At 37.3% G+C, this 10,967-nt stretch overlaps 1 pseudogene; it reads right to left on the reverse strand.

Moving 5' to 3' along the window:
- Positions 1 to 3,488: 3,488 nt before the first annotated feature.
- On the reverse strand, positions 3,489 to 4,888 carry LOC133243910 (olfactory receptor 4A15-like; annotated as a pseudogene).
- Positions 4,889 to 10,967: the final 6,079 nt, after the last annotated feature.

The following is a 10,967-nucleotide window of genomic DNA, read 5'->3' on the forward strand; positions in this document are numbered from 1 at the left end:
TACTTACATATGGATGTGACAGTTAGACCATAAAGAAGGCTGAAAACTGAAGAATTTATGCTTTCAAATTGTGGTGCTGGAGAAGACTTTTGAGAGTGGAATCAAGATTGCCTGGAGAAATATCAATAACCTCAGATATTCAGATGACACTACCCTTATGACAGAAAGCAAAGAGGAACTAAAGAGCCTCTTGCTGCTGCTGCTGCTGCCACTAAGTCACTTCAGTCGCGTCCGATTCTCTACAACCCCATAGACGGCAGCCCACCAGGCTCCCCTGTCCCTGGGATTCTCCAGGCAAGAACACTGGAGGGGTTTCCATTTCCTTCTCCAATGCATGAAAGTGAAAAGTGAAAGTGAAATTGCTCAATGAAAGTGAAAGATGTGAGTGAAAAAGTTGGCTTAAAACTTAACATTCAGAAACCTAACATCATGGCTTCTGGTCCCATCAATTCATGGCAAACAGTTGAGGAAACAATGGAAACAATCAGACTTTTTTTGATGGGGTCTGAAGATGGTGACTGCAACCATGAAATTAAAAGACGCTTATTCCTCGGAAGAAAAGTTACGACCAACCTAGACAGCATATTAAAAAGCAGAGATATTACTTTGTCAACAAAGTTCCATCTAGTCAAAGCTATGGTTTTTCCAGTAGTCATGTATGGATGTGAGAGTTTGACTATAAAGAGAGCTAAGCACTGAAGAACTGATGCTTTTGAACTGTGGTGTTAGAGAAGACTCTTTAGAGTCCCTTGGACCGCAAGGAGATCCAAATAGTCCATCCTAAAGGAAAGTAATCCTGAATATTTATTGGAAGTATTGATGCTGAAACTGAAGCACCAATACTTTGGCCACCTGATGCAAAGAGCCAACTCTTTGGAAAAGACCCTGATGTTGGGAAAGACTGAGGCCAGGAGAAGAAGGGGGTGCCAGAAGATGAGATATTTGGTTGGCATCACTGATTCAACAGACATGAGGTTGAGCAAACTCTGGGAGATAGTGAAGGACAGAGAAGTTCAGAGTTCTGCAGCCCATGGGGTTGCAAAGAGTCAGACACAATTTTGCACCTGAACAACAAGAAATCTTGAAGTATTAAATAGAGATGAAATTTCCTCATGCAGTGATTTACTAGTAAAAAACATCCTTTGTCACGTACACTTATGCCTCTCATGAATTTGACTAAATAAGGGAAGCAAGATAATGTTTCTTCAATCACATGTTTCCAAACACATTAAGGGCAGATAATACTTAGTTTCAAGCCTAATTCAGACACAGAGACAGAGAGAGGATTTTATGAATGATATCTTTGCCCAATAAAACAATATATTCTGGCCTCTTTATTACTTAATAATCTGTATTTCACCAATAAGAGAGATCAGAATGGCATACATGCAGTATCTTTTTTTTTTTTTTTAACAAGGATAATGCTCAAGTTCTGTAGTACATATGTGAAATGCATGGATTATGGATTACACTAAATTTACTCATGAAAGACAGAGACTGGTCTCTATAGAAGGCTATGAAACACTGTAAATGAACAAGAGTAAGGGGATACTGAAAAATAGCAGATGTCCAATCTGATGTTCTAAACTACCTGGAAGAGGAAGTGATTATCTTTATGAAAATATAACACTAACAAAGCTGGAAAACTTGAGATAATATGACTTCCCATTTGGGAAAATAAGTACAATTTAGTTATTTTATGCATGTCTACCTTGTTCACACAATTTATTTTCACATAGTATCTTTATGATTAATACTGTAACTCTGAAAAACCACTATTCTTCTACATTAATATGCTAAGCAATATGAACAAAATAATGTGATAAAATATCTGATAGATACAAAAATAAGCTAAACTTCAAACATTAATATTGGCTGTCCCTGTTTAAAGAGGAGTGAATCAATTTTCTACTTCTTATTTCATATTTCCTTTGTCTGAAATCTATAATGAGTCATATTAACTCTGAAAAAATGAATTATTTAAGATAGAAACATGAAAAACCCTGCACTATCATAGGATAAGTCATTACATAGACCATACATATATAGTCTAACAGAGATAATTTCACATTTAAAAGTGCCTGGAGGCAGCATGGGAGTTCCCACCCATGACAAAGGTCATGCGGAGAGGCCTGATATGCAAAGGCGAGTCAGAACTCAAGAGGCACCCCCTGGACCTGCCTGAGCATCTACCCCAAAACCAGAATCTGTCTATTTTACTATTTTATGACTTTCACCAACTCCTCTGACATTAACGGGGGGCTATCCCCAACCACCTTTCTCTGAAGGAAATCAACTTAGAGCTCTAGCTAATTAGCCTCTTGGGCATAATAGGAGTGTTTCAATCCAAACCCCTCAGATGGCTCTCTAACTTGCCTGACAGGTTTACCCGGACTCCTACAGCTACCCATAGGATTGTTTACAGTCTCCCAACCCTGAGAGGCAGGGGAAGCTTAAGATATTCAAATAGTATAGAGCTTCTCGGGAGTTAGAAATTGTTAGAATAGAACTAGTAGAAGATTTCATTGTTGAGCCAATGCTTGCTGCAAAGTTTCCACATCCCCTGTATTGTATCCTTGAAAGTGTATTAATTAATATAGTTGGTACATAGAAAAAATAAGTGGTGGCCTTGGTGCTAACAACTTTAGACCCTTAAGCTAATAAATTCTTTCCTTTGTTGAAAGCCCACTGCACCTATGCCCTATAGGAATGCAACTTTATCTAACACCTTTGGAGGATGGCACCAAACTTTTAAATAATTACTCTTATAGAAAATAAGTCTTATGGTTGACAAACCTTTATCAGAGTCATAAAATGTTAACAGGCCTTCTGGCCAGAAGATGATGTAAATCACCTAAACCATTTGTATACGATAAGTTTGCAGAAAAGAAAGCCTGGTCTTGATAAGGATCAAAGACTGCTGACTTTGCATGATTTCCCACCCCCTATTATCCTCTATGCACAACTTAAGGTATATAAGCTCCCTTTGAAAATAAAACTAGGGGCCTTTCTCAAAGCTTGGTCTCCTCGTATCATTCTTTCTTGTTTCCTTTTCCTCCTTTTCTCTTCTGATCTTCCTTCAGGCCAAAATAATTGGAGTGCGGAGGTCCTCTGAGACCACTTACTTGCCTGGGCTTATAAGACCCACTCGAGAAGGTGCCCAAGGTGGGGCAACTTCAGCGATTCAAGAGAGCACCTGCGGCATCCGTGGTCAGAGCAAATCTGGTGTCACGGGTTATATTGATTTTCCATGTAAACCAGTTATAATGAGCCTCTAAAATCTCTTTGCTTTGCTATTCTAATTGCCAACGCCATCAACCTGAGGGAATCCCTGGATCCAACCAGGGCTGGACCCTGGTATAAAAGCTCTGTGTATTTTCCTAAGAAATTGCAAAAGTTTTCTAAATATATATACTTATAAAATATGAAAAACTTAAAGTATATTTTTATCATTGAAAGTATTCATATAATAAATGTTTTTAATCTGCCCACTTCATTAAATCTGAGGGAAATTTACTATAGTTAAATAAGCATACATATGTTATGTGGAAACAGCAATTTTTCACTGAAAATAGGTGATACATATTGCACTGCCTCATTGTCTTTTTCTGATCCACTGCTTTTTCATGGCACTTTTTATCTCTCCATTTCTCAGATTATAGATTAGAGGATTCAGCATAGAAGTGATAATGGTACAGAATACAGTCAATAATTTATCAATGGGTAAAGTGGAAGGAGGTCTAACATACAGAAAAATGCAGGGCACAAAAAAGAGGACCCCCACAGTGATATGGGAAGCACCAGTGGACAAGGCTTTGCACCTCCCTTCCTGACTAAGATTCTTCAGGAAGTGCAGAATGACCCCATAGGAGATGAGTAAGAGCATGAAGATAACCACACAGATCACCCTATCATTGGCAAATACTGTGAGGTCAATAATGTAGGGGTCAGTGAAGGCAAGTTTCAACAAGGGGTACATGTCACAGATGAAGTGGTCAATGACATTGGGGCCACAGAAGGGAAGGCTGTAAACAAAGAGAAGTTGAACTACAGCATGTAAAAACCCACCAACTCAGGCCAGGAGAAGAAGCATAACACACATTTGCTGATTCATGATGGTCAAATAATGCACGGGTTTGCAGATGGCCACAAAGCGGTCATAGGCCATGACCACCAGGAGTAAAACCTCCATATCACCAAGTAAGTACTCTATAAAAAGCTGGGTCATGCAAGTTTGGAAGGAAATGGTTTTCTTCTCATAAAGTAAGTTTATAATCATTTTTGGGGTGACAATAGTAGAGTAAACATCATCTATAAATGATAAGTCGGAGAAGGCAATGGCACCCCACTCCAGTACTTTTGCCTGGAAAATCCCATGGATGGAGGAGCCTGGTAGGCTGCAGTCCATGGGGTTGCTAAGAGTCAGACACAACTGAGCGACTTCATTTTCACTCTTCACTTTCATGCATTGGAGAAGGAAATGGCAACCCATTCCAGTGTTCTTGCCTGGAGAATCCCAGGGATGGGGAGGCCTGGTGGGCTGCCGTCTATGGGGTCACACAGAGTCGGACACTACTGAAGCTACTTAGCAGCTCTAGCACCAGCATAAATGATAAGTAGCCATGAAAGAAGCACATAGGGGAATTTAGAATTGAACTGAACACCACAGTCAGGACAATGAGTAGGTTGTCCACAATAGTCACAATGTAGATGAGCAAGAAGACTACAAATAGTATTTTCTGACCCTGGACACATTCATTCAGCCCCAAGAGGACACATTCTGTTACAGTGTTCCTTGGTTTCATCAAGTCTGTATAAGAGCTCAGTTCATGTATTAGAATCAGTTTACCTAAAACACAAAGGGGAAAACTTTTAAATTCAGTGTAAATTTCATCTTTTATGTATCCATTTATTTAAAATTGGTAGTATGGAGTATCTATATGATCCCAGTGTATCATAGACATTGTGTTAACCAAGTTGAACACAGGGTAAATGATCAAACAATTCCAGATCAATGTTTGTATCTGCTCAGTCATGTCTGACTGTTTGCATCCCCATGGACTGCAGCCTGCCAGGCTCCCTTGTTCATGGTATTTTTCCATGCAAGAATATTGGAGTGGGGTGTCATTTCCTACTCCAGGGGAACTTCCTGCCCCAGGAATCTAACTCATGTCTCTTGCATCTCCTGAATTGGTAGGGGGATTCCTTACCACTGTCACCTGGGAAGCCCAGACAAATGTAAAAAGTGACATTATAAGCATATTGACAGAATCCTAAGGGAAAATGAGAAGGGAATTCCATGAATATGTAAACCATATATAAACTTACAAAGGTGTAATACTTGAGACAAACTTAAACTAATGTCCACATTCAGTAAGAGTAATGGAGCTATGAATATAAGTTCCCCTGGGCTGTCTCAGAACACACTGAGGCTTCTTTCTGAAGGTCTTATTTGGATATTCCACATTTTCCTGTCAAATGAATACTGAAGCAGTTCCAATTTTGTCTTGAGCCTCTATTCCTACTCTAATTTTAACGTTTGTATATGCAATACCTCCAGTTTTGGACATTTGAATTTGGATAACAATTTAGTATTTATAAAACAAAATTAAGAGTTTTTCACAATATAAAAGTTGTTCCCCATCTCATTCAACATACCACCTTCAATGCCATTGGTCAGACAATAAAGCTTACAGTCTTCTTCACTCCTCTACTAGTCTTCTATGACTTATTCATACCTTTAAGAAATTCTGCTGTCTCTACTTGTGTTAACCAAGTTGAACACAGGGTAAATGATCAAACAATTCCAGATCAATGTTTGTATCTGCTCAGCAAATTTAATCATCCCTACCCCATTTCCTCCCTGGCCACTGCAGCAGCCTCCTGCCAGGTATGCCTACTTCTATTCTGGCCTATAACAACTTGTTATTAACCCATATGATTCTCTTTCATCTTGTTCTGATTATATTCATTCATTGCTCAAAACTCCCACAGTAGATTCCAATCACATAACCACAGTTTAATTGATCACATCTAATATTTATGGTAACAAGAACAGGAATCCTCATATTATATTTGAAGATACTAAGGCTGAGAACATTTCATTCATTTCCCCAAGATCACACATTTTTAGTTTTAGTGGTAAAACTAGAACTAGAATGTAATTTTGAGTTATTTCAATATGATTTACTGTCTTACATAATAAAGAATGTCACACAATTGTGAAACCTGGTTCCCATTGTTTACTATTAGTCTTAACTTGTGGAGGCTTGTTTAGAATCTGAAGGAAGAAATTTTAAGTTATTCACAAAGACCTGGAATTCTGATTTCATCCAGTATGAGATCAGACAGTGAAATCTGCATTATTGCTTGAGAAAATCATTTATTTTATTCAGTTGTCTGTCCATTTTATCCTTGAAGTCTTCTCATTATTCAGGTGACTGTTTTTATTTGCATTATAGAGTTTTAAAATAAACTCTAAAGTGCACACAAAAAACACAGTTTACCAGGTTAGGATAATTTATCAAAAAGACATGTGATCTTTATGTTTACATAGGAATATAGCAACTAAACTTTTCCCAGGGAACTTTATCTAATGTAACCTTTTTTTTTATATCAATGTCAAATAGAAAAATACCATCCAGTTATTTAGCCTTTCTCATTTTGGTATGTCTGTATGGCCAGACCAGTTGACTTGAGATTTTGCAAGACATCTTGTGCTTTTATTTTCTTTTTCTTTTTTAGGAACTGCTTTAATGTAGCAAATAACCTCCCCAAAATTTTAAATCAGTTCTTAAAACGATATAATCTTTTTACCCCTATAGGGAAAATATATAACTTCACTACCTCTGTAAATATGTCAGTCTCAGCCAATGGAGAGTAATGCTGTTAAATAGGAATCCTGGCTACCCCCTGCACTTGGTGCTCCTGGGGAGCCCCAGTAGACATTTTTCCAGTCAGAACCAACGCTGTGACTAAGTGGACCCTTGTGGTTCATATTACGAATGCAAGATGCACCTCAGCAGCAACCAGCAGAGAAGTCTGAAAAAAGAAGGTGTATTACTCAGGGGTCATGAAGGTTATGCAGCATGCCTGGGACCACACAGGGAAATGTTGAGACACAGACAGAGACACAGATAGAGATGAGAAAGAGAGAGATGTTGAGGAGAGAAAAAAAGACTCTGAGATTCTTCCTTCACTGGCCTCAGTGATGGGGTGCCTATGTATCCTAGGGTTCACTTTTTATTGGTGAATTTAAAACATAAGAGTGCAGCTAAATCACAGGAGGGAAAATCTGCGGTCTTGTGAATGGTCAGATATAGATCACCCAGGGCTTTGTAAAAGGTGAACTACATGGATGGAGAGGTCTGGCTCCTTATCTGGTTGTATAGCTATTGATGCTAAAGATGGATGTCTTTGAAACGCTTAGCTGGACAACCAAAAGCCTAATGTTAGCTATTTACATTACACTCCAAAAAATTGATTGTCAGGCACTTACACCACAAGACTATTGCTAGATAAATTCACATTCTGAGGCACTGGGAATTAGAACCACACCACATTTTTTTCTTGGGAGAAACAATACAAAACGAAACTACATCAAATTTCAAACCAGGGTGAGTGCCTCATGTCCAAAAACTCTTTGTCTACAGACAGGTTTTTAAACATAGTTTTCTTTTTTCAGTTCCATGAAACATAAGGCAAACATATTTGAAGTCAATAAAATTTTATTTAAGGAATTTCACATGTTGTGATTTCTTCCACTGCACATCAAGGTTATTTTAGTTCCCCTAAAGTAAAATAGCACTTTAAAAAAGATCCTAGGCTTTTTTTCTTTTTTTATTGAACTATATTAGACATGTAACACTGTGTAAGTTTAAGTTGTACAACCTGTTAATTGGATACATTTATAGACTATAGTAGGGCTTCCCTAGTGGCTCAACAGTTTCCAACAATGTGGAAAACCCGAGTTCAATCCCTGGTTCAGGAAGATCTGGAAAAGGAAATGGCAAGCCACTACAGTAAATCTTGCATGTGGAATTCCACAGACAGAGGAGCCTGGGAGGCTACAGTCCATGGGGTCACAAAAAGTCAGATATGACTGACTGACTAACACTTAACTTCATAGAGTATATTATGATTGTCATCACAAGAATATACAATGGAGAAAAGACAATCTCTTTAACAAGTGGTGCTGAGAAAACTGGTCAACCACCTGTAAAAGAATGATTGTAGAACATTTTCTAACACCATATAAAAAATAAACTCAAAATGGATTAAAGATCTAAATGTAAGACCAGAAACTATAAAACTCATAGAGGAAAACAAAGGCAAAACACTGTCTGACATAAATCACAGCAGGATCCTCTCTGACCCATTTCCCAGAGTAATGGAAATAAAAGCAAAAATAAACAAAAGGGACCTAATTAATCTTAAAAGTTTTTTCACAACGAAGGAAACTCTAAGCAAGGTTAAAAGATAGCCTTCAGAATGGGAGAAAATAATAGCAAATGAAGCAACTGACAAATAACTAATCTCAAAAATATATAAGCAGCTCATGCAGCTCAATTCCAGCAAAATAAATGACCAAATCAAAAAATGGGCCAAAGAACTAAACAGACGTTTCTCCAAAGAAGATATACAGATGGCTAGCAAACACATGAAAAGATGCTCAACATCACTCATTATCAGAGAAATGCAAATCAAAACCACAGTAGGGTAGCATCTCACGCTGATGAGAATGGTTGCCATCAAAAAGTCTGCAAAAAATAAATGCTGGAAAGGGTGTGGAGAAAATGGAACCCTCTTACACTGTTGGTGGGAATGCAAACTAGTACAGCCACTATGGAGAACAGTGTGAAGATTCCTTAAAAAACTGGAAATAAAACTGCCATATGACCCAGCAATCCTACTACTGGGAATACACACTGAGGAAACCAGAATGAAAGAGACACGTGTACCCCATTGCAACACTGTTTACAATAGCTAGGACATGGAAGAAACCTAGATGTTCATCAGCAGGAAAATGGTTAAGAAAGCTGTGGTACATATACACAATGGAATATTACTCAGCTACTAAAAAGAATTCATTTGACTCAGTTCTAATGAGGTAGATGAAACTGGAGCCTAATATATAGAGTGAAATAAGTTAGAAAGAAAAAAAATACAATATATTGACACATATATGTGGAATTTAGAAAGATGGTCATGATGACCCTATATGCAAGACAGCAAAAGAGACACGGATATAAAGAACAGACTTTTGGACTCTGTGGGAAAAGGTAAGTGTGGGATGATTTGAGAGAAGAACATTGAAATCTGTATATTACCATATGTGAAATAGATGGCAAGTCCAAGTTTGATGCATGAAACAGGGCACTTAAAGCCGGTGCACTGGGACAATCCTGAAGGATGGGACGGGGAGGGAGGTGGGAGGGGTATTCAGGATGGGGGACACATGTGCTGATTCATGCCAATGTATGGAAAAAAACACTACAATATTTTAAAGTTTTCAGCCTCCAATTAAAATAAACTAATTAATTAAAACAATATGATTGCCATAAATAAAAAGAAAAGAAACTTGCACGTTGTGTTGGAAGTTACATTTATTCTCCAAGGCAGGTGGAGCAGGGTTTAAAAGCACTGGTAATAAAGATATTTTTTAAAACATAAAAAAAAAAGAGAGAAAAATCTCAATTGTCATATCAGTCAGTACACAGTTTTTTTTTTTTTTTAATTGGACTCTTTCATATGCACTGAACATGGACATACTAGTATCATACTTCCCAAATCCCCCTCCCAGAAACTTTGAGATCTAAGTCCTCTAAATGTTAATTAAGTTCAAATCCTTTTCACTCCTAAGCTACCACACCCAGAATAGCAGAGTGTGTTAAGACATTGTCACTACCTACAATCAAAGAAAAAGTGGACTATTCAATCTTTCCTACATTAGCAGCTATGTCTTATAGTTCTTTGCCACAGATCTAATAGTTGGTTCTGTAAGTAAAGCAAAACACATAGTTACTCTATGAAGCATTTTCAATGATGTGAGTCTACATTTCTTGTTTGGACTTTCCTGTGACTTGACCCTGGTTAGCTGTTTGGAAGCAGTAAGGGATGAAGGAGGAAGTTCATGAGAGTAATAAGCATCTTTATATGACAGGGCTTTTTTTTTTTTTTTTCAAATGAGGCAGTAATGTAGTGTGTAGGCTAGAGAAGACTGCTCTTTCCTCTCTTTCAAGAAAGAGGAAACTACTTATGTGAATATTTGTATACTCACAGTTCTTACTTACCTTCATACAAATGCGTCTGTTCAGAGTCCCACTCTTTACCAGAGCACTGGTAAACAAACATTCCTCATGAGGTTGCACATTCAGATTTCTATGAGGTTCTACAGTGTTTATTATAAAACCCTGGACAGGAATTAGATCTTATTTTCTGTCTGCAAGAGATGTGGTGACAATGGTAAAAGGAACTCTATATTCAAAGCATGCCAGAAGACATCCTAGATAGTGTGTATTTGAGGAAGTACCTACATTAGATACAGTATGCAGCATTTTTCAAAGAAAAATAATATTCCTTTTCCTGAAGTAGAAGACTTTGATTAAAACTCTGCCACCTGCCCAGAATTTACTACTGTGAAAATCTCATAGGAACAGAATCCAACTGTAGCAGCTATGATTTATTTTTACTTAGAGTAAATCACTTAAAATGATTAGCCTTAACTTTAACCAAAGCTAACAACAACAACTATATATATATATATATATATGTATATTTTCTAGTTGTATAATTCACATATTCCCATTTTCAAATGGAGAAATAGATAATTTTTTTTCCTTGAGCCAAAGCAATTCCAAAGTTCTTGGTAAAATAAAACTATTACAAATTTAGTAATTATATATGTTTTAGTAATTTATAAATAGAAAAAGAAGTTCCAAATAAACAAAAATAATCATACTGAATTT

Source organism: Bos javanicus, unplaced genomic scaffold (assembly GCF_032452875.1).
Source record: "Bos javanicus breed banteng unplaced genomic scaffold, ARS-OSU_banteng_1.0 tig00002723_1, whole genome shotgun sequence".
Lineage (NCBI taxonomy): Eukaryota > Metazoa > Chordata > Mammalia > Artiodactyla > Bovidae > Bos > Bos javanicus.